The 20,454-nt window shown below is 47.5% G+C and overlaps 1 protein-coding gene across 1 annotated transcript in view; it reads right to left on the bottom strand.

The window, feature by feature from the left end:
* LOC122402032 (frizzled-2-like) overlaps positions 1-19,830 on the bottom strand; it is a 44,815-nt gene extending 24,985 nt beyond the window's left edge. Inside the window, exon 1 of the mRNA XM_043404541.1 lies at positions 19,294-19,830. The gene's annotated coding sequence lies outside the window, so the exon portion shown is untranslated. The remainder of the gene's footprint in view (positions 1-19,293) is intronic.
* Between the last annotated feature and the right edge of the window lie 624 nt (positions 19,831-20,454).

Raw genomic sequence — 20,454 nt, 5'->3', positions numbered from 1 at the left:
AACGTACGCGTATCTGTGTGCGTGTCTGTGTGTTTACATGTGTGCGTTCCCGCGTCCCGTACGATATCGCGCGCGCCAGAACCGCAAAATAAAATTCACGCGGCTGTAAACGGCGGAACAATAGCGTCGTCGTTCGCGCACCGTTCCGCCGGGTTAATCACCTGGGGTTAAATTTAGTCCCGCGGGAGACGAATATTCCCATAGTCCCGAGGGATTTATCGGCAAGATTCCGATAATACCCGGCCCCTATCTCCGCCGTATTGGGAAAGATTACAATGGCGTACGCGTCGCGTCCTGTAAAACACAGCCAAGGATCGGGCAGGAAATTGATTCCGCGGAAGTTGAACAAAACGAAGGAGAAAAAAATATGGAATTTTTCCCCCTCGAAGGCCTCCGGTTCACGAGGAAATCGATTTCGAGTCCGGGGGGGGGCTCGTTGACGCGGGGTTAATTCAGAATCCGGGCTTGTCAAACGCGCGGGCTCCGATCAATTTTCGTGGCCCACTTGACCTTTTTATAACGGTCGTGCTCTACGGTCGAGCCTTTATCTTTTCTTCGACGCCACGGCATCGATTCGCCGCGGATAATGATAATCCGCCTTCGTGATTAGACAACACGCGATTAGACAAGTTGAGGATTTTATCGTTCCGAACTACGCTAAAAATGCTGTTTTCCGTATCGAAATCGAGAGTTCTTCACCGTTTTTTTATTGACATTCCGGAGACGCGTTTCCAGGCGAATGGATTTAATTGCAATATGAAATTTCGAGAAGTTCCGGCGATTTCAACTCCGCGATATTTGCATAAGCGAGTACTATTTAAACGAGCGCGTTCGACCGACCCAAATATTCCATGGAATCGTTAATATTTTATCGATCAATATTGTGCCCAAAGGGGAACCAATCGTACGAGTTTCGTGCGACTATCGATCTCAACGGCGCAAATAGAGTTTCTTTCATTAATATTGAAACAGTATAAAATCTAGTTCCCGAGACACGCAACCTTCTACATGCATACACACGTGTTTTACGTATTTTTTCAGGCAGAGTCACTATTATATCTGTGACATGCGTGACATATTCGAAAGTTTGTCGAACAAACGTCGTGTAGAATGTTCTACGACTAGAAAATAGGAGGGAAAGACCTTGTATAAACAGAGGTATAACGATTCTTTATTAAAAAGGTACAAGAAGATACGATACTCGAACAAAAATAGTAACCGGTTTGTCGTCGATAGAAGCGCGTCCAGTCGTCGATGTTTATCTTATCTGTTTATTCAAGTCGTGTTTACTATTTGAGATAATCAAGGCATCGTTTGATCAGATTCGTTCGAATCGCCACACACAGACGACGATTTAAAATGTAAGATTAGGCGAGCTTTGCCTTTCCACTTATTTACATTGCTTCGATCTACGTACACGAGTGACTTTTTTTACACCTTCCGTATTTTGCTCCAGTCCGTTTCCCTAAAAGCAATCGAATCGGATCGAGACTCGAAGAAATTTTTTAACACCGGCAATAACGACGATCGAAAAATTGTTTTCTTTATTGGAGTCGGTTTGTTTGTCGTTCGCGGTACACGATTTTTTAATCGTTTCCTGGAACGGAGCGTTGCCCTCCGCGCGATACCTATCGATTTTCCGTCCCCAGACACCGGGGCTCGCGGATCTTTTTCGCGATTATTTCGCGCCGACGCTTTCAGGTAAATGCGAATTTGCAGGTAACGCCGACCAGCCTCTGCGCGGAGAGCTTTTTCCGCATTCGTAGCGATTGGAAAACGCCCGGAACTGGTCCGAGCACGGCGATGAAAGGCTGACGAAGTCCTCTGCGAGCGCGTCGAACTGGATTCCGCGAGCTTTATTACAGAAAATCTCATCTGGTCATATGTAATCACCGGATTTAGAATCGCCCCAAATCCGTAAAACGGCGGAAAGTTCCGATCGACTCCAACGTCGCTCGAATCCTCAAACCCCATTCGATCCGGACCGCCTCGAAAAGTAATTTCGAAATCGAAATTATCATCGATCGCGTAGATAGTACGTTCGAGGGAGAAATTTCGAAAAATACGAAGCGGCGATGATGACTCGGTGATAGTGCAGCCATCCGAGGCATCGAGTGCACAAAACATGGCTTCGAGGGCAAAAATTGATACACTCGAGTGGCCAGCAATTTCTCTGGGCACAAACCACATCGAAAATGTGTGGGGAATCTGGTCAGAACAGTTTACCGCGGACAAAAGAGTTGGGATCGGCCACTCGTGACACGTCTGGGCCCGACAAAAATCAGCGAACGTGGAAAAAATCATTCGATCTGTTCGAGAAAATTGTATAAATGTCTGCTGTGAAATGGGAGTCTCACAAATTGTATTTTTTCCGTTCGTAACCGATCTGATTGGAATCCTGCGATTACTTTTAAGGATTTCTATTATCAGAAAGCTCGGGAAGGGTTTGAGGGATGTTGAGAACCGCTGATTTATTAGATGGGATTCGAATGCGAGAGGCAGAGCGGGCACAAGGCTCGCGCTTGTTCCATATTTCCGTGAACGGGAGCATCGATGGATCGTCGTGTCGCGTCGACGGGAAACGATTCGTCGAAATCTGTCGCGATTCCTTTTAATCACGCGCGTCGTCGACGAACAGAGACCCCGATCGAGATTAATCCCCCCTGATTTGGTCGTTATCAAAGTTTTGCACGACGCTTGGAAACGTCGAGTCAGTTGTTCACGGACGCACGACTTCGGACACGTTTCGGAGGAATTCACGTCGCCGCTCGCGGGAGACACCTGTCCAATTAATTCTATTCCCGAGGGAGGTCGAGGAACGACCTATCGCTACACTGTTTCAAATTTTATCGCGACGATTGTCTACACGAAGTTATTCTAATCCCTCATGTCAGCTCGAAAAGTTGTTGCCGTTTTGTTTTCCACTTTAGAAAGTAAGTAAATTCTTGAAAAAATAAAAATTAATTCTACAGATGTTAGCTGATAATACAACGGTGTTATGGTGTTGGTACGGTCGAGAAATGAAAGTTAAAATAATTGTATATTCGTGGAATCCGAGTAAAAAATAAGGTTGATATGCCTGGACCGAAACGTAATTCTTCTTCCGGTGTGCAGAAACGCCGTGATAGAATTTTACGCCACTAATATTTACGTTTTATTCATAAACCTTTCACTTGCCCCCTTTCAGTATCACGTCGAAGCACAATCCTTTCAACGCCGAACAAAAAACTATCGCAATCTAATTTTATCACGGACAGAAACCTTCGATGGAAGGCTGAGACTGCGTTCTCGATACCCGCAAACATCGCGACTTTTTCGAAATATTATCGTCGCCCCGAGCGATCTCCGATCTTCAGATTAGAACGATACTAGCGATTGGTATCAAATCGTACGAGATATACGTGAAAAATTGCAAATTATCACTACAGAGCGCCCATTTCATTAATTCTATTACCAAAAATATAAATTTGCATAAGATCCGCAGTCTAATCGTTCATATTCGTGACACGGTTCTAACAGAGAATGATTGGTAGCATTCGAACCGGAAGTAGGGAGGCCTGGAGCCCCGAAAAAGCAAACCATCGAGCCAAGACCTTACCAAACGATGCCTTGGGCTGGCTGAAGCCACGTGCTCGGGGCAATGTGGCTATTAGAAAATGCTTATTCTCTTAAGCATATACAATAGATGGATAGAATAGAATATAGATTGGTTTGCCCGTCAAGGATGATGTATTAGATCCTAAAATTGTCACTGCATACTTATGAAACCGAGGGTCGTTAATCGCTTCGTCTTAGGAATGATAGGCTGGTGCAATAATAAAGGTAACCAATCCAATGAAAAGTAGACTCACACAGTGTATCTCCGCTGCACATGGTTCACTACTACCAGTTACTTTCCCCTCCAGTGTCACTCATTGCTAAGTTCACTTCACCAATTGACGATCCCCTCCATTTACAATAATGGTAGAAACACTTACCCCGTGTCATCCCGCAAAAATTATCGACACCGTACGAATGGGAGTATGGCTACGCACCTGGAACAGAATTAAAAAAAAATACGGTCAGAATCAAACGAAAGCAGTGGAACGGCGAACGAATTAAGCATTTATTGCGCATTAATGTTTCTCGTTTTAATGGCAGGGAGCATCGAATTATTAGGGGCAGATCCAACCGCCCCCGATCGATACGTACCGTATCGATGCGGAGGCTAACGACGTGTCGAACACGGCGGTGCCTTATCACGCGATTGAAACGGGAGTCGGTCGCCCGGTTAGCCGCGCGTGCAAACTAAAAACACACCTCGTCGAATGGGACGAGAGCAAGTACGTCATTATTTTGCGGCTCGTTTATGGAAACGGTGGGTTTTTCGAAACCGCCGCGCGCAAAAAGAACCTGTTCGCCGACGACGGTTTCTCCGCTATGGAACAACACCGGTACCTACCGTATGCACGACGGAGGACGCAACCGGAATCTCCTTCTGCGACGCAAAGAAAACTTATTTTCCCCTGCCTCTCTCCGTACGGGTCGCCTCCGACAGAACTGGACAGTTCAACCCTTTCACTGTCAACTCTCGCGACGGCTGCTTCGACTCTTCACGCTTTGCTCCTGAATCTCTTTGGTGCCTCGTAAAACTCGACTTCACTATCCAAATGAAAATTAATTTCGATCCCAACGATACGAGTACAATTTTTTTTTTTTAATATAAGACATTACCAAGAATTTAATTTAAAAAAATTTGAAACTTTGTAGACGTTCCATGATGAAGTCAGGCCCAATTTTAGGAGAGGACCTAGAGATTGAGAGGCACTGCTCTAACGCGTCGGTTTCGGTCAGGTGGCTGCTTCGAAATAGGTATCCCGTGCACCGTGTACGGTGCACGGACAGGGAAAGGGTTGATTGATCGCAGACAAAGCGAACTGTACCGATCGGTCCGTTGACCAATAGAGGAACTTACGAGGTCGTTTCTTCGTCGTTCGCGATGCTGTTTCTTCTACGGCTTCGCGAGGAAAACGTTAATTAAGACTCTGTGTTCAGCCGATCTCGATTCCGCGGAACGACCGCCGGTTATCACGAAACCAGCCATCGGTGGCCGTCTGTTCAACCGTGCTAAACGAATCGACCACCGTTTCGAGGCTCGTTTTTCGCGGAATCCCTTCACCAAGAAACACTGTACGAGCCTTCGAACGTTGATGTTAATGAAACCTCGGATAGACGTTCATTGGTTTCATCCAACAACTAGAGATCGTATTTAGTTCAAAGTTAATTGTCGAGCTTCAAGAATTTTACAATTATTCTTTTATCAATTCGCTGGACAAGAACCGTAGCCTGACCCAACTACTAGAATCACCCTGTATACTACGAAATGTTCTTTCGGTGCTACTACTAGAGTATTTTCTTCCAAACGTGGTGCTTGGCCCAACGTAAAAGGAAAAAACGAGACATCTGGTTGCACAACGCGAACGTGTTAACAGATTGACGGCATGACGTAATTTAACACGCGAGTACTGTGCAAGGATCCTAAGTAAGTACCTAGAGCTCGTTCGTGACGATTAGATCGCCATTTATCTGCAATTTTTTCCTGCCAATCGACTTTTTAAAATATATTGAAAACGACCAGTGCACCATTTTGTAATTACAATTGTATCTTCCGTTTGGGGAAATATTTAAAAAAGGGGGTGAGTTTGCGAGTGGAAAGAAGTGGCCTTTACAAAGACGGACGAAGTTCGAAAATTCGGGCGAACAATGGCGGGTTGGTATTGATTCGAAGAAAATTTGAACCGTCTGCAGGAAGTATGCGGTGTATCCTCGTAGATACCAATGCGAAGGGAAGACCGTAATGGAAAATCTTATGGTGCGGTGACGACGTTCCTCGTTGGCACACGGTCGATAGGGCCGCCACTCCACCACCACCATTCCAACCACCGTTATTCCACCCACCATCAGTACTCCCCTTAGAGAAGCTTTTCGACCCTGCCGGTGCTATCGACCCAACAGCTTCCCGTGAGATCACTAAAACGCAAAATTTCGACCTAACCCAAAAACCATTGTCACGCACCGCGGCTCTATTCGACGACCAAACATACTAAAGATTCTTTAGCAAGTTATACTCGTTCTCGTTCAATTTTCTGTACATTACAAATTGCGTTTTAGATGAAATAGAATTTGGATTTTGTCGTGGCGATAATTTCGAATCGAAACAAGGAATAATATATCACGCGCACCGCGCAAAGAAGCTTCTGCTATACCGTGCCTTATCTAAACAGACAGCCTGTTTAAACTAATTATACGTTAATCAAATATCGTGTAATTGCAAACTGTTCAAACGATCGAACCGTTATGCCAGATGAGTATTACACTCGAGCTCGACAAGCACATCTGGAACGAAACCCAATAATTAAACTCGCGTTTTGATTAAACACCGATTGCAAACTCTCGATTCCTCCTTCACGATTCCGTCGAACAATGGCACGCGGAGGGCGAAATTCGAACGCCAAACTATACGCGTACGATATTCTCGTGGTTTCGCTATCGCGGATATTTAGAACGATGTGTAATCGATCGAAAATATATCAGAAAAAATTCTCTATTTTGATATATTCCGTGTTCCTAAACGGTAAGCGAAGAAACTGCCCGGCGATTCGACGGCAATAAACTAAACGTCCGACGAACTGCGCGTTAACCAGTGTCAGGTATCGGTTTCCGCTAGCGGGAAAAAAATCAATCCACCGGTACAGAGACGGTGAAATATAGATCCCTGGAACGTGGTCGGCGGACCGAGTGTATTCGGAGATTACTGAAATTCACCGCGGTTTCGTGAAACCCAATCCTATTCTTTGTCGCTGGCCAGTTCCGCTCCGCGTATCGTCTTTTTCCCCCGAACCTTCTCCCGATATTTCCCCGCGCAATGATCGCCCGTACAAAAGGGAAGCTACTTATTTCGAGCCGCTCAAAGATTCCTCGAAGCCGGCGGTAAGACAAAGAGCACCGTCGGGTTACGTTTATTGCCATGGTTCCGTACTTTTTCTAAGGATTCTGCGGCGTAACGCGACACCGCGAGGAAAACGCCGCAAATTTCATCCGGCACTCGGCGGAGCCACCGACCCGACAAAGTGCCTCCTCGATCTTTATCGCGGCCAGGTTCGCTAGGACCGATCCGCAAGAGCCTTAAAAAGCCCCGGGTAACGTTTACCAGTTTCGTGTTACCTTCTGGCCACGAGGATTCAAAAGGGCCCGCGCTGGCGCGTCATCGAGCACCATCTACGAGGAGGCGGCGAGAACCCTTTTGGCATTCTAACGCCGCGCGTCGCTTCGCGGGTCCTTATAGGGCTGTGCATTTCGTGCACGATCCATTTTAACCATGGAAAGGGTTTCCTTTAAATTTTGATTTATTTTCATTATCCTATAATTTCGTAACGTATAGTGTCAAACATTTTTTACTCGTTGCGTATTCACATTTTTTATCAGCGAGAGCAACTGTAAATATTGTTTAAAATTAAAAAAACTACCGTTAATTTGCATAATACGCAAAGCAGCAGATGTTACACGCGTCGAAGTATAAACTCGCGGCTCGACTGGCCCGCATAGCAGCCAGCACGCTGTCGGCAACCTCCATTGCAGCGAAAGGTTTGAGCGTAGATCGTAAGATACACACGAAAAATTCTACCATAAGAAACGCGAGCGTAATCCCAATGGGGGAGGGCGCCACGTAACACCCGAGAATTTTGAAATTAAATATTTGGAAACAAGGTTTCGGAAAATCCCATTGAAAAGCGAGGGGACCATGAATAATTTCGACGTAAAATACTCGCGAAACCGCTAATCGTTAGTTGGAGTGTTTCGAGGACTATCGTTGCGCAAAATCCCATTAAAAAGTCGAGCGTCACACTGGAGGGCCTCTCGTTTGCAAGCAACACTCTGAATCGGCTCTTTATTTTGTTGCTTCAATTTCCATCGCGTGTCCCCGCGTGCTTCGTCGCCGGCCACGGGAGCCACTGGGAGACAACAAAGGAACAATTCTTTCCCTTCGACCGCTATCTCCTTTATTTATCTATCGTTCGTGGAACCGAGCCGAACCACGGATTCCTCCTCCTTCGAAGAGTTACGATCGCCGATCTCGCCAGGATTCACGGAGCTCTCCTGACCTTTCGAAGGGGACCTAGCCCTCAGCCTTTCTCGCTCCTACGTTCCTCTTCTATCTGCGTTTCGATGCAGATTCCAGCCGGGGCTGGTCAGAGTCGAACGAAACGGGAGAGAAGCGGAGGATGAGGCACGGAGGAGCGGAAGGTAGAGGCGAAACAACCGAGCAAACGGCCGCCAACCGAACGGAGGGGAGAAACCAGAGAGAAAGGAGGGAGTCGTCCCGCAACTGGTGTTAACTCGCATGGCTACGGAGAAGACGACGACCACGACCACGGCTGCCCATTTTTTTTTTCCTCCCTTTTCAGCCGCACACCCGTTATGCAGATACGTGGTCCGCGAGCGGTATTCCGTGAATCGCGCGGCCCACACTGACACGCACACTCCGATACCACGCCACTCTAGCCACGCTAAATGGATAATATCATAATACTTTCGACGTTGAACTTCGCTGCTCGCGACACGATAACGCGAGCAATAACCGATCACCGATTAATTAACCCTTTGGGCCATCGGTGAGCCAAAAAATGCCCCGCTGAGTTCTCAAAACACGAAAAATTGAAACAACTAGAATTACTAATATTATATTATTTGAAGGGGGAAAATGTTTGTATAATTATTGGTATAAAAAGGGGTCTTTGATAACGAGTTCTAGATACTGCAAAGCGAAGTTGGGTTGTTAAAATGGCACACGTGCTGTGGGACGGGGCCGCAGCAAAATTATGCGGAATTGTGTAACCGGGATAAAAAGTGGGCCTCGCGCGTAGGAAAGCCACGCGTGGGAGGATATAATCGAGGCGAGCGTTGCGCGAAACCGGGCGAAAAATTTCGCTCGGCGAGCCTCGGTTTCAGAATTACGCGCGGTAAACAACTCGCGGGAGGATATATTTTACGCTCACGAAGAGTAATGCGCGCTTAATTTACTCTTGCCTCGACGAGTCGAAAATCGTAGGCGCGGTAAACAACTCCCCGGGAAGAGCGTATTGCGTTATGAGAAATAATGCGCGGTTAATTGTCCTTTGGTACCGTGGCGTTGCGCGCCATTGTAATTCGTTGTTAATTCGTGAACGTTATCGTCGACAAGTAGAAGCATCGAAACGGGGACAGACGTTGAAGCATCGCGTGCATAGCATATTTCAGAAATGGATCGCTGTGTTTCGGGGAACAGTAGTGGAAAATTTGGTCCGCCGGATGTAATTTGTAATAAGAAAAAAATAAATAATCCGAGACTTATTTTTTTGTTGCTAGAGACGAGTAGGTATAAGAACGGGAAAGAATGGACAGAACTGAGGGAGTCTAGAACACACTGAGATACAAGAACGCGAGGGTGGTTGGCTTTTCGAGGTATTTAAAGGAGAAAGTGGAATACGAGAGAAGATACGAGCATGGCAAGGTTGAGTGGCGAAGAAAATGGTAGCAGGTATTGGGAGGATTTGGACGAAAGGAAATGTGAATTATGTGGGAAAGAGAGTGAAAATACTGGAGCACTCCAGCGTGGAAATGTAAAGCTCCGGGAGGAGGAGGAGGGTTGATGACTTGCTGGGGATGATAGGGACGAAGCATTGGGAGGAAACAGGAAAATGAGAAAAAGATTGCGAGGATAACGGGGGTGGACGATGAAATTCGAGAAGGGGTTACATGACTGTCGAAATTTAAGGGTGGTAGAAAAATATAATTAAAAGTCAAGAAAGTAGTCTTAAAAATTTTCGGAAAAATTCAATTCTGTATTATCGAGTCGACGGAACGAAACGTTTGCATAATTATCGGATGCAGCGGGTTAATGCAAGCGTCCCGAGTAAATTCGTACCTTTAATTAAATTCTGGTTGCACCAGAAGATTTCGAGCGAGCCTCCTCGCGATATTAACGCGCAGTGTACCCAAATTATCGGCACACCTTGTAGGTTCCCTTACAGAACCGAACTGACCGGCGTGCGCCAGCTGTTGCCGACTTAATAGATTATCGTAATGCAGCCGTGTGAAATTACTATATTCACGTAATTCCTGAACAGTGGTTTAATTCTTGTACCTAATAAATAGCCTCGGCGGTGTGTCACCTGCGCGGAACAATATATACTTAGCATATGCTTACGAGGGAAGGGCTCAACCTGTCCTCCTCCGATTTCAACCTACTTTTATAGCACGCTTTATCACGGGTCCCTGTCGTTACGTGGAAAATATTAGGTGCGGTAACTTTACGCTCTTAGAGATATTACTAATTAAACCAGCATATCCAGGTGCGTAGACGAATATCAATCTCTGTCACTATGACTTATGCGCCCCGGGTCGTGGGTTCGAATCCTATGTATGTTTTCTAAATTCCTTTCATTTACAACCACATTGACAACAATACCAGAAATTCTCGATCCTCCACGCGATCTCACAGTCTCTTAAACCTCGTCTTCGAGACAAGCGTAAATAATATTTCTTTGGGATATTCCCAAGGAAGTGAATGACCAAAATTTCTAAAAATCTGCATCACCAGCGAAATCCTCGTAAGTGGGTCAAAATTGTGGAGCAGGTCGGATTCATCCCTCGTTATCGCACGCGTAATTCCTCGCCGCGGCGTTCGGCATTTAACGCGTGATTTCATTAAACGAGACGGAACGCCGCGTCTTCGAGCGTGGAAAGGTTAATCCACCGTCTGGAGGCTTCTATCGTGAACACCCATACACACACACATACGCGCGCACACGCACACGTACAGCCCGGAGGGAACAGAGCGTAGTTGTGCCTGGCGTGCGTCGATTACGGTTTCACCTGCCCACCGTAGAGAAGAGTCAAAGGGACGGGTGTCGCGTACGCTTCTTCTCGCTTCCCTGTGTGTGCGCCACGGCAAACGACCGTGCGCGCCAGAAAGGGGAAAAGGGACCAGGGGGGGTGAGGGGCGTACGAGGGGAGGGTTGGTTGGTTGGTCGTGGCGCGACTCGGCGAGGTTGACGCGACATGAAAAGCGCTCAGAGTGTCCGGAGGAGGGGCGGCTGCCAGGAGGAAAAAGTCCCGTACAGCGGGACGCGTTCGCCAAGTTTTTCCGCGAAACAACAGCGAGGAACAACGACGTCGCTGGTATAATGCCCGCCTCGTTAAAAAATAATTCATTTAACCACTATGCTTCGACGACGTGGCAGAAGCAAAAGTTTCGCGCCCATGCTAGACGAGCAACAACCGCATCGAGTCTTCTCTCACGACCCCCTCGTGGCGATACGCAACACAACCTCCCCCACCCTGGTGTCCGCCCCTCTTTGTCTCGCCCAACCACCCCACCCCCTAACGCCGCTCGGCTCACAATAACGCGGCACCATTGCAGGCGTTATAGCAAGGGAAAACAGCTCGTTGTAATTAACGCAATAAATAAGCATCGCCCGCGATTCACGTTTTGAGACGAACCTCCAAGGGGGAGACTGGATATATCTCCGCGCAGTGTTTCTTTTCCTTTCGTTCGCGACAAATTGTCTGCTATCTGACACGAGCAAGATTCGTTTACACGATACAACGTTTAAAAATCTTTTTTAACAATGATTTTTAACGCCGAATAATCTCGAGTTGCAACCCGGCCTGTTTCTAAATTTGAAATTACATCGTCCAAAGCATAAATCTTACTTAAATTTAACGAGTCGTTACAGACGCGTTAAGGAAATCAATTTTTATTCGTTCGCGACGAGTTTGCCAAGGCTTTCCCGACCCGCATAGAGGAAGGTGAAATTAAAGGGTTAATAGGGGCCATAGACGTAACGATTTATCCTAAGAGACCTACTACGAGCTGCAACGACAGACAGCCACGCGGTAGTGTGCTATAACCCACCTTCGTGCACTAGTATCGACGATAGTTGCACGGAATATCGTGTATGCCTCCTATAACGCGTTGCAGACGGATCGCTATACGTCTCGTCTGTCCTGCGTCAGCGTTCGAAGACGGATCGCGACGTGTACAGATGGGATACAGGAACATCAATCCTAGGAGAACCTAGGAATTGTATTAGACCAGACACCTCACGGCCGAGCAAAAATTACTCGACATTATCCACATTCCTCGCGAGCAATTTGCATCAGAAACGGAAATATCCGTTCGCCTCGCCTGGATATTATCGCGTACGGCCCAAGCCAACAATCACGTGTTTTGTGCTCCTTCAATTTTATTCAATATCAAAGTAAAGAAAAACCTTCGGTGATACGATCGCATCGAGCGTCCTGAAAATGCAAATTGGCCAGAGGCTGACACTTTGATTATAATTGGAAACATCAAAGACAAAATAAGGATTACTCGCATAACTTTACAAGATCAGGTTTTATGGTTACTTATCAGAATGATTTCATCGGTTTCGAGGCGCACACAGAGTGCCCACATCGTCTCGCTACGATTCCGTCCTATCTGCGGATTAATTTATCCACGATCCCTTCAAAGAAATCGGGTCATTTATATTTAAATACTCGGCCAGTGAAGTTTCTGAGTTTCAGAAAATTGTCTCGACGGTTGTAAAGTTGCACCGTAGCGGAAGGCGCGAGTGTCTGCCCCACAACGTATGAATAAGAACGCAGGTAAAAGGATAAAGATATTGACATCTTATTGAGCGAGCGACACTCCAGTTATATTAAGAAGCACTTTGCTTTCACGTTCCAGACTGCACGCGAGATTTACGAAACTTCGAATAAAGGTAGAATTATACCACGTACGAATTAATGCCAATGCACGGCCACGGTGAATGGTGCGGAACATTGTTCGGTTTTCGGATTCAAAAGAGTTCGTAAACGCGTGGAAACTTACGAGAACGTAGAATAACGCAAAAATACGAGGTACTTAAATCTGTATCGTTCGTGTATCTGGCTATGAATGTCTTTCAGAGCGTTTAAAATGTCTGTTGAACGCCATTTTGGGTTTACACACGCGAGCATTGAATTTGTCGCAAGACTTATGATCGATGGGGACTTTCAATTGATAAAATGTGGCGTTTCACCGAATCAAAATAATTCTTCATCTTAGCTGGTGTAACCCTGGTGAAAAAAAAAATGAAAATTAATATTATTTGAGCGAGGAGATATTTCCATAGGAAATGGCGTGTCCACTTCGACCATTCTTTCATCGGAAAACACTCCGAGGGAATATGCTCCTACGATCGATTGGTCTAATTCCATAAAGCTCCGGTAGATTTATTGAAATGAAAGAAACGTCTACGCGGGAGAGGCGTAATTCGTACTTATTCGCACACATAGGAAAACACGAGGGAAACCGTTCCCTCTGTCCGGAAACGATTGTACGTAGTATTTAAAATCGTCGAGGAGCCGATACAACGAGGGTCGCAACGAAGGGTGCGGGGGCGTTCAATACACTCCTCGAGAAGAAGCATCCCTGCGAAACGACTGAATTATAAAAACTATTTCGTCGAATTGTCGTCAATTAAAGCGGCATCCAACTTGAATAAATTCATAAGCACGGGGACGGGGGCGGCGATCGATACGAGGCGAAGTCGCGGTTGAATGGAGACGATCCACGATTCAAATGATAATAACGCGCTCGCGCACCGTTCATCCGTTTTTATCCATCGTTTTTCTATTTTCTTTTCCTACCGATCGCGTATCCCACGACGCGAGCGCGCAATTTTCAAGAAGAATCGACTATGGCCGAGGGCACCGATGTAACCATTGTCCGTCTCTTTGAAAGCGTGTCACGGCCTCAAACGCACCGTTCCCGTTTCCGTTTTCGCCCTTTCCAAACATTTTCTTTCTTTCATTAAGCGCTCTTTTCACGCTGACTCCGGAGAGAGACCCGACCGTTCACCTTCGCCTTTCATGGGGGTTTCACGGGCCGGGGAGCCGTCGAGGGTGGACCAAAAAGGCCATGGATTCTCGGGGAACCCGTTCGCATAATGGGAGGCACCTCCAGATGTAGGTTTACCGGATACTAAAGCGTGGAACGCGCTTTTTTGCTCGACCCAAGTGGGACGACGCGCGAAACGACGTCGATAATGACTCCCGGGGCCCGTCTATTCGAGCGCCGCGTGCCCCACGGATCACCGGCACGACCCACCTTTCCATCGGGACCCGAACTGCCCACGGAATTTTAAAAAACAAACCAACGTGTCGCGGGGAAAAAACATGGAAACACACCGGTGACAAATAAGAACTAGAAAGTTCCATTCAGGTAACAGGTTACGCGAAATCGTTCGCGCGCGTTGATCTCGCCTGCCTTCTACGGCCGCGTCCGTAAAGTTTCTCCAACCTATGCTCTCTATGCATTAATTACTCCTAGAGAAAGACGTTTTTAACATCTCTAAGAGAGGTACGTTCGCAACCTAGATAAAAAGGTGACAAACTCTGTCAGATAAGAATAGATACATATTAAAAAAAAAACAAAAAATAATTATTCGAACGATCCCCGAGATTAATTGAAACGATGGCGACGCGTCGCGACGCTGTGAACGAAAGAACGGAACGCCGCCCGCCTCCGTTGGACTTTGCTCCGCGGCGACGACCGATCTAATCTAACCGCCGAAAAAAAAAGAGTAAAAAATAAAAAAGATACGAAAAAACCTCAGCGTCGTTTATCTCTCGGGCCTTTTTACGACTATCGTGCGGCTTCCTTCCTGCCTGCGTCCCGGCGCTCTCGTTAAATTTGCACCAGCTCCGCGCGACGGCGATATTTGCGGCCGTATATTTTTTCTTCGCCCCGGCAGCGGCCGTCAGCCCCGCCGCCGTCGACGATATTTATTCCGGCGTGTCGTTCGAACGGAAACGCGAAACGATAAATCGGAACGTTTTCCACGGAATCCGTCCGCTTCTATCAGATACTCGACCGCCCGTGCCCGATAACAGCGGACCGGGCAGCTTCAGATTACGACCCGGATTTGCGCGAACGCGCCAAGACTTTTATGCCATTTTACCGCTCAATGCCGACTCGTGCACTTGAACGTTTTACGCCCGGGACTCGATACGCGAATATTTAGAGGCAATCGCGGAGATAATCTTTATTCGTTGTTCGACATTTTTATCTAATCAATCGGTGACGTTTCCCGTTCTCGTCGTCAGAGCGCATGCTCTCTCCTTTCCTTTTCTTCCAAATATCTCAGAGTGAAAAGGGTTTGTAAGAGTTATTCGCGAATTCCTAATCATCTGTTGCAACGACGGCGGTCGTATTCGGGGTTGTCGGAGAGATCTTGGCCGGTGAATCGCGAAAAAGGAGCGAGAATCGCGGTGAACCGGACCGCTCGCGACGCTGGTTGTTTGCGTGAGAAATTACGGGGGTCCGGGAAAGCGTCGTTCGCCGCTGCAAAGGTAAACTAGACGGCACCGAAGCGGGACAGCAATAATTAGTCATGTTGCTCGGAGACCGTGGGTCTCCGTTGCCAAGCCAATAAGAAGTCGATCTACCCGGCTCGTTTCGCGTGATATATCGTCGCCCAGGTGGGTGATGTCGAGCCGGCGAAACTCCTAGCGATCGTTTTGCGCGCTTTCGGGAAAGGGGCGTCGCGATGAACACGTACGGGGCGCGACTACCTCATTCTTCGCGTTAAAGACTCGGTTAAACGCGTCCCCTTGCTATAATAAATAGCGCGAATGATAGATCGCTTCGGGGCTCCGTTGCGCGTTGGGCCGCCTGGTACCCCCGTGTACTTCGAATAATAAATAGCAGTGTCTTTCAAACAACAAATAGCAGATAACACACGGATTAAGTCTGTTTACAGGACTCGGTGAAATATGGATTTCAAACAACGCGCAGCAGATAGCGCCAGATTAGGGCATGTAAGGGAGTGGGTACGACATACCTTTCGAATAATAAATAGTAGATAGCTGCTGAGATAGCCAGATTAGGAGCCTGGTGGAATGTCAAAAGATCCGGGGAGTACGAAACGCTGCTTGGAAAATGCTGCGCCAACGTGACGCGGGGGAGGGGATACTTTCTCGGAACGTAGAGGGAAACTGTGGAAATATTGAAACGTCTCGATGGGATTGACAGACGCTGTTCACCGATGCCATTTCATGACTTACGACACGCATACCACGTAAAGTTCACGGTTTTATACACGCTATAAATAACTTGACAGTTTCCTCCTGCTGCATTTTCAGATATCATTCTATATAAATAGCATTCGCTATAGTATATCCTCTTCTGAACTCGTATCATAAGATAACACAAATACCAAATCTATTTATTCGACTTCAAACTATTATCAAATCGGTACACCTATTTTTCTCAGAGACGCTAAAAGTAACAACTAGTTTATCTAATCGTAGAGCGTAGAAAATTTTTGCACGTGTAACTTTGAACAGTTCTACAAAATTTATGGGCCCCTTTTACTCTCCGGGTCGAAGACGCCTAGTGATAAACAAGGGTCTTCCGTCTGTAGAACTTTGGTTCCTGAGATACAGCGACTTGGAGTTGTAACGATAGGTCAGCTACTGTTGGGAACTGAAAAGAACTGTCCCGAGGGGTATCATTAGGTAAGAATGCTTCTCGAGTCTACTCGTGGACTACAGTTTCTTCTACCCCGTTCGGTAGCTGTATGTTAATGAATCTGAATTCTACATCCGGCCAATAGGCAGCATTCTCTCAGGGGTCGAAATTCTGACCAATAGAAACCACATTCCTTGCAGAGTGGTTCTTACAGCCTTCGACGATATACATACGGCGTCCTCGGTCGCTGGAAGTACGAATAACTTCTCTATTTGCAAGGTCGGTCGGTCTCCATTAAACAGGTCTGGTCTAAGAAACGGCAGGAATTGCGAGAACGCGAAAACAATGTATTCCATACAGTGGGAAATCAACCTGTCGATAATAGGTACACGTAATAATACGTGCGTGCAACGGTCAATAATACGGCGTATCGACGCGTGCGTAGTGTATGAGGTAATCTAGCATGCAACGTGTATATAATACAGAAATTCCACTATTGGATTAATCGCCGCGAGATCGTTCCTCGTGGATCGTTCGGAGATCATGAATGCATTTTAATTGGAACTCTTACAGCGACCATAGACTACGCGCGATAATTTGTATGCGCCGATCGATCGTATCTCAAGGTTTACGTAAACATTATGGTAAAACAAGCTAATAAATTTTCATTAAAATTGACGCTGATTTAACGTTTCGCTCGTTCAATGTTTCGAACGATCGAGCACTTTTGGAACAAAATTATATTTGTCGCGTCGATCGAACTCCTATGCTGCGTTTATGATGTGCAAGTTACTCTTTAATGCCCGTTTGTAACGATTCGATATCAGAGGGGAGGTCAGCCGAGTCGCGGTATTAATAAACCGGAGCGCCGATAGCCGAGCCTCAATTAGCGCGGTGAAACAAGTTTGAGAAAAAAAAAAAAAACTAAAGAATCTTTTGTCGAACGCTTTGACGCTTTCACAATATTTTTCAGTCTAACGACTTTCCCCATTTTTCTCGGTCACCGTTTACACGGTCCGTTTCACGGCTGACGATATAAAAATAACGAGCACAAGAGTTGTTGTAAAGTTGCAACACCAGTGCCCCGTGGGCCACTGGTCGCTTTCGTGTCGTTAATTCTCGACAATCGGACCCGGCCAACGAGACTTGTCAACTTTGTTCGCCGATGACATCTGCGCGCTCTCGTAATTGCGTACCTGCTATTCATACGCGATGAGCTCCGTTTCGAATAAGGACTTCGACGGAGGACGCTACCGCGACCACGGAACCAGCACACGATCATGCAAATAAAATCGAGCAGACATTGTATGGGATCGCAACAACCGTCGAGAATCGCGATTCCTTGTTTCCTCGAGATCTGAACAGTGACAGAAGACTGATATCGTATTCACGGTGTCGCGAAACGGATAAACAAATCGTGGACATCCTTCTGTTATTGATTAAGTAATTTTTAGATCGGTTGCACGATAGATTCGAGCTAGAATTTTGATCAGGAGTATATTCCCGTCGGAATCTATGTGAGAACTCCTGTAACAAAAGTTTCGTTTCAACTGTTTTGCTCGATGAAAAAGTTCCGTAACTGTTTCGACCCCGGATCTCGATTGTTTCCCTTCGAACGCGCGTATGCAACGGAATGGAAACGACGCGGAAACGTAACGAAGTTACTAATCAACGCGTCGAGCAAAGAGAACGAGGCAAATAAATGTAGAAGAAAATAAAGATAAGCGAGACTGATACTCCATTATTTATGAAGTGCCAGCAAATGATGACTCCGGTACACGAAGATATTCATCTCGGACATCGTAATTCCATAATAAAAAAAATGATTAATGCCCCTATATTATGTTCTAATTATTGTACAGAAGATGAACGATAAAGAATAACAATAGGAGACTCTGGATTAAATATCTACGCAAAATAAAACTTACAATGTCCGACAGGATAGAAACGAGAACAAGAGGAATATGGAGTATTGCTATCGAATTCACGCCCGGAGCCAATAATCTTGCTACTCGCTGTATACGATAATCGATCCGTACCGATACGTTGGTAAAAATATCGAGCAGGCATTCTGTTTCGAGCGCGCACGAAGCAACGCGACGCGAAACAATAGTATTTAGCATCGAACGTCGCTCCCGGTGCGCTCCACAGCCGTCGTTCCGATCGGCAAGTGTTCCGAAAAAACGAAAAAAGAGAACGTAACGGCGGTCTGTTTACCGAGCAAAGGCCCGTATTCCTAAACTATCGATCGCGTTTGCATGTATGATTTCGCGAAAAGAGAAGAACGACGAACGAAGGAGGTTGGCGCGCGGGAAGAGCAAAACGCGGGAGAGCGAGAGAGGACGGAGGATCGTTGGAAGATTCGGTAGGCATCGGTAAAATAGAAGGGGAATTGGAAGCAAGGTCTGTCGTTCGGCATTCAGAATGCAGAAAGACCGAGAAGAGGCAAGAGAGAACCGTGCAGGGTGGCTCGAGTTCGCGTGCATGTGTTTCTCGTTCGTCCCTATGCACGAGTCCGGCGAGTCGAGAGAGGAGACAGGGGAGAAGGAGCAAAAGAGGGAAAGGGAAGGAAGCGAGAGGCCGCAAAATATATGCCGCATGCTCGTGGATGCTCGTTTGCAGCGTTCGTGGAGGGACGGAGATAATCGCGAGCGCGGCCACGTAGGTCGGAAAGAGACGGCGAAAAGGAGAACGTGGAACGGTTCGGCGAGGAGGCTGGTCAATGATAGGCCGGCTATCGGTACACCCTTCTCGAAAACAAAGCCGGATCTCACCTTGATTTATCGCTGAGTGCTGCCGCGCGTTGTTGCTGCTCCGATCCGGGCGAAGCCGCCGGGGTGAGCTCCCCGGCGAAAATTAATCCATTATCGGCTCGACGAGAGAACAATAATAACAAATCAGCGCCGATGCGTAGGTGACGCGCGGGCACCGCGTAGCGAGAGGGCACGCCGTCGACTGCTCGTTTCCGGAGTCTCTCTCTTTTTTCCCTTCTGTTCCGACGGTTCCTCCTCGGTTGCCCCGAATCGCCTATATACACACCAACGAGTAGTATATGCCCGCCACTAAATCAGCTCTGTAAACGTATGCACGGTGTAACGTGAGTCACGGCCGAGGAGTCGAATGCTTGCACACGGCAGCGGAGATCACACAACGCCGTTCCCCACCGCGATCCGCGCCACGGCACAGACACACCGGACACGTTTCTCCAAATATTTTCCTTCGTGCGCACGCTCCTGTTGACGACGCGTCCCGACGCAGACACGACGATATCGATGCACGTGCGAGACACGACGGCAAGTCACGAACCACCCCTAACGCCGACCGAAAACGCACTGACGTGAACGAAACCGAGGAAACACGAAAGCAGAGATTCCGATCGAGTCCGTGGCCGGTGGTGGGGGAACCCGCTCGGATGACTTCGGGACACTTCGGCGCGCCTGATCCCCACTCCGCGGCCCGCTCATCGGTGTATACAGTGTACAGTGTAGGATCCTCCCGTTCCCTACACGTACACACACGTGCCCTCACGTAGCCTCGCGGAGTCAGTTCCGACGTGTACTCCGTTACCCCTCTCGCCCTTTTCGCTCCCGCTACTCCCCTCCCGCGGTGTTGGAGCACACGCACACCTGTTTGTACGTTCGTGTGCACGCGACCTGACCACCTTACCGAGCGGCAGGCTCTACACGCGCGGTGACGTCACGCTGGGCGCCGTGGCGTGGATAACGAGATGGCCCGAGTCTTCCTCGGGACCCTCGATCGCTAATTATCGTCCTAGAGGTTTCGCCTCGTTCCGAGGGCCGGTTTGCTCCTTTTTCTCCCCGGTTGCTGGCAGACGGAGAAATCGTGTGGCCCGAGAAGGCACCCGGGAGTACAGCCACCCTTACCTCGCGCGGACGTGGATTTTCGTTCGGTCGCTCGTTCCCCGGTGGCATTAA

Source organism: Colletes gigas, unplaced genomic scaffold, assembly GCF_013123115.1.
Source record: "Colletes gigas isolate AHSC1104 unplaced genomic scaffold, ASM1312311v1 Colletes_gigas_Sc00031, whole genome shotgun sequence".
NCBI classification, from domain to species: Eukaryota; Metazoa; Arthropoda; class Insecta; order Hymenoptera; family Colletidae; genus Colletes; species Colletes gigas.
This window is presented reverse-complemented; position numbering and strand designations above follow the sequence as displayed.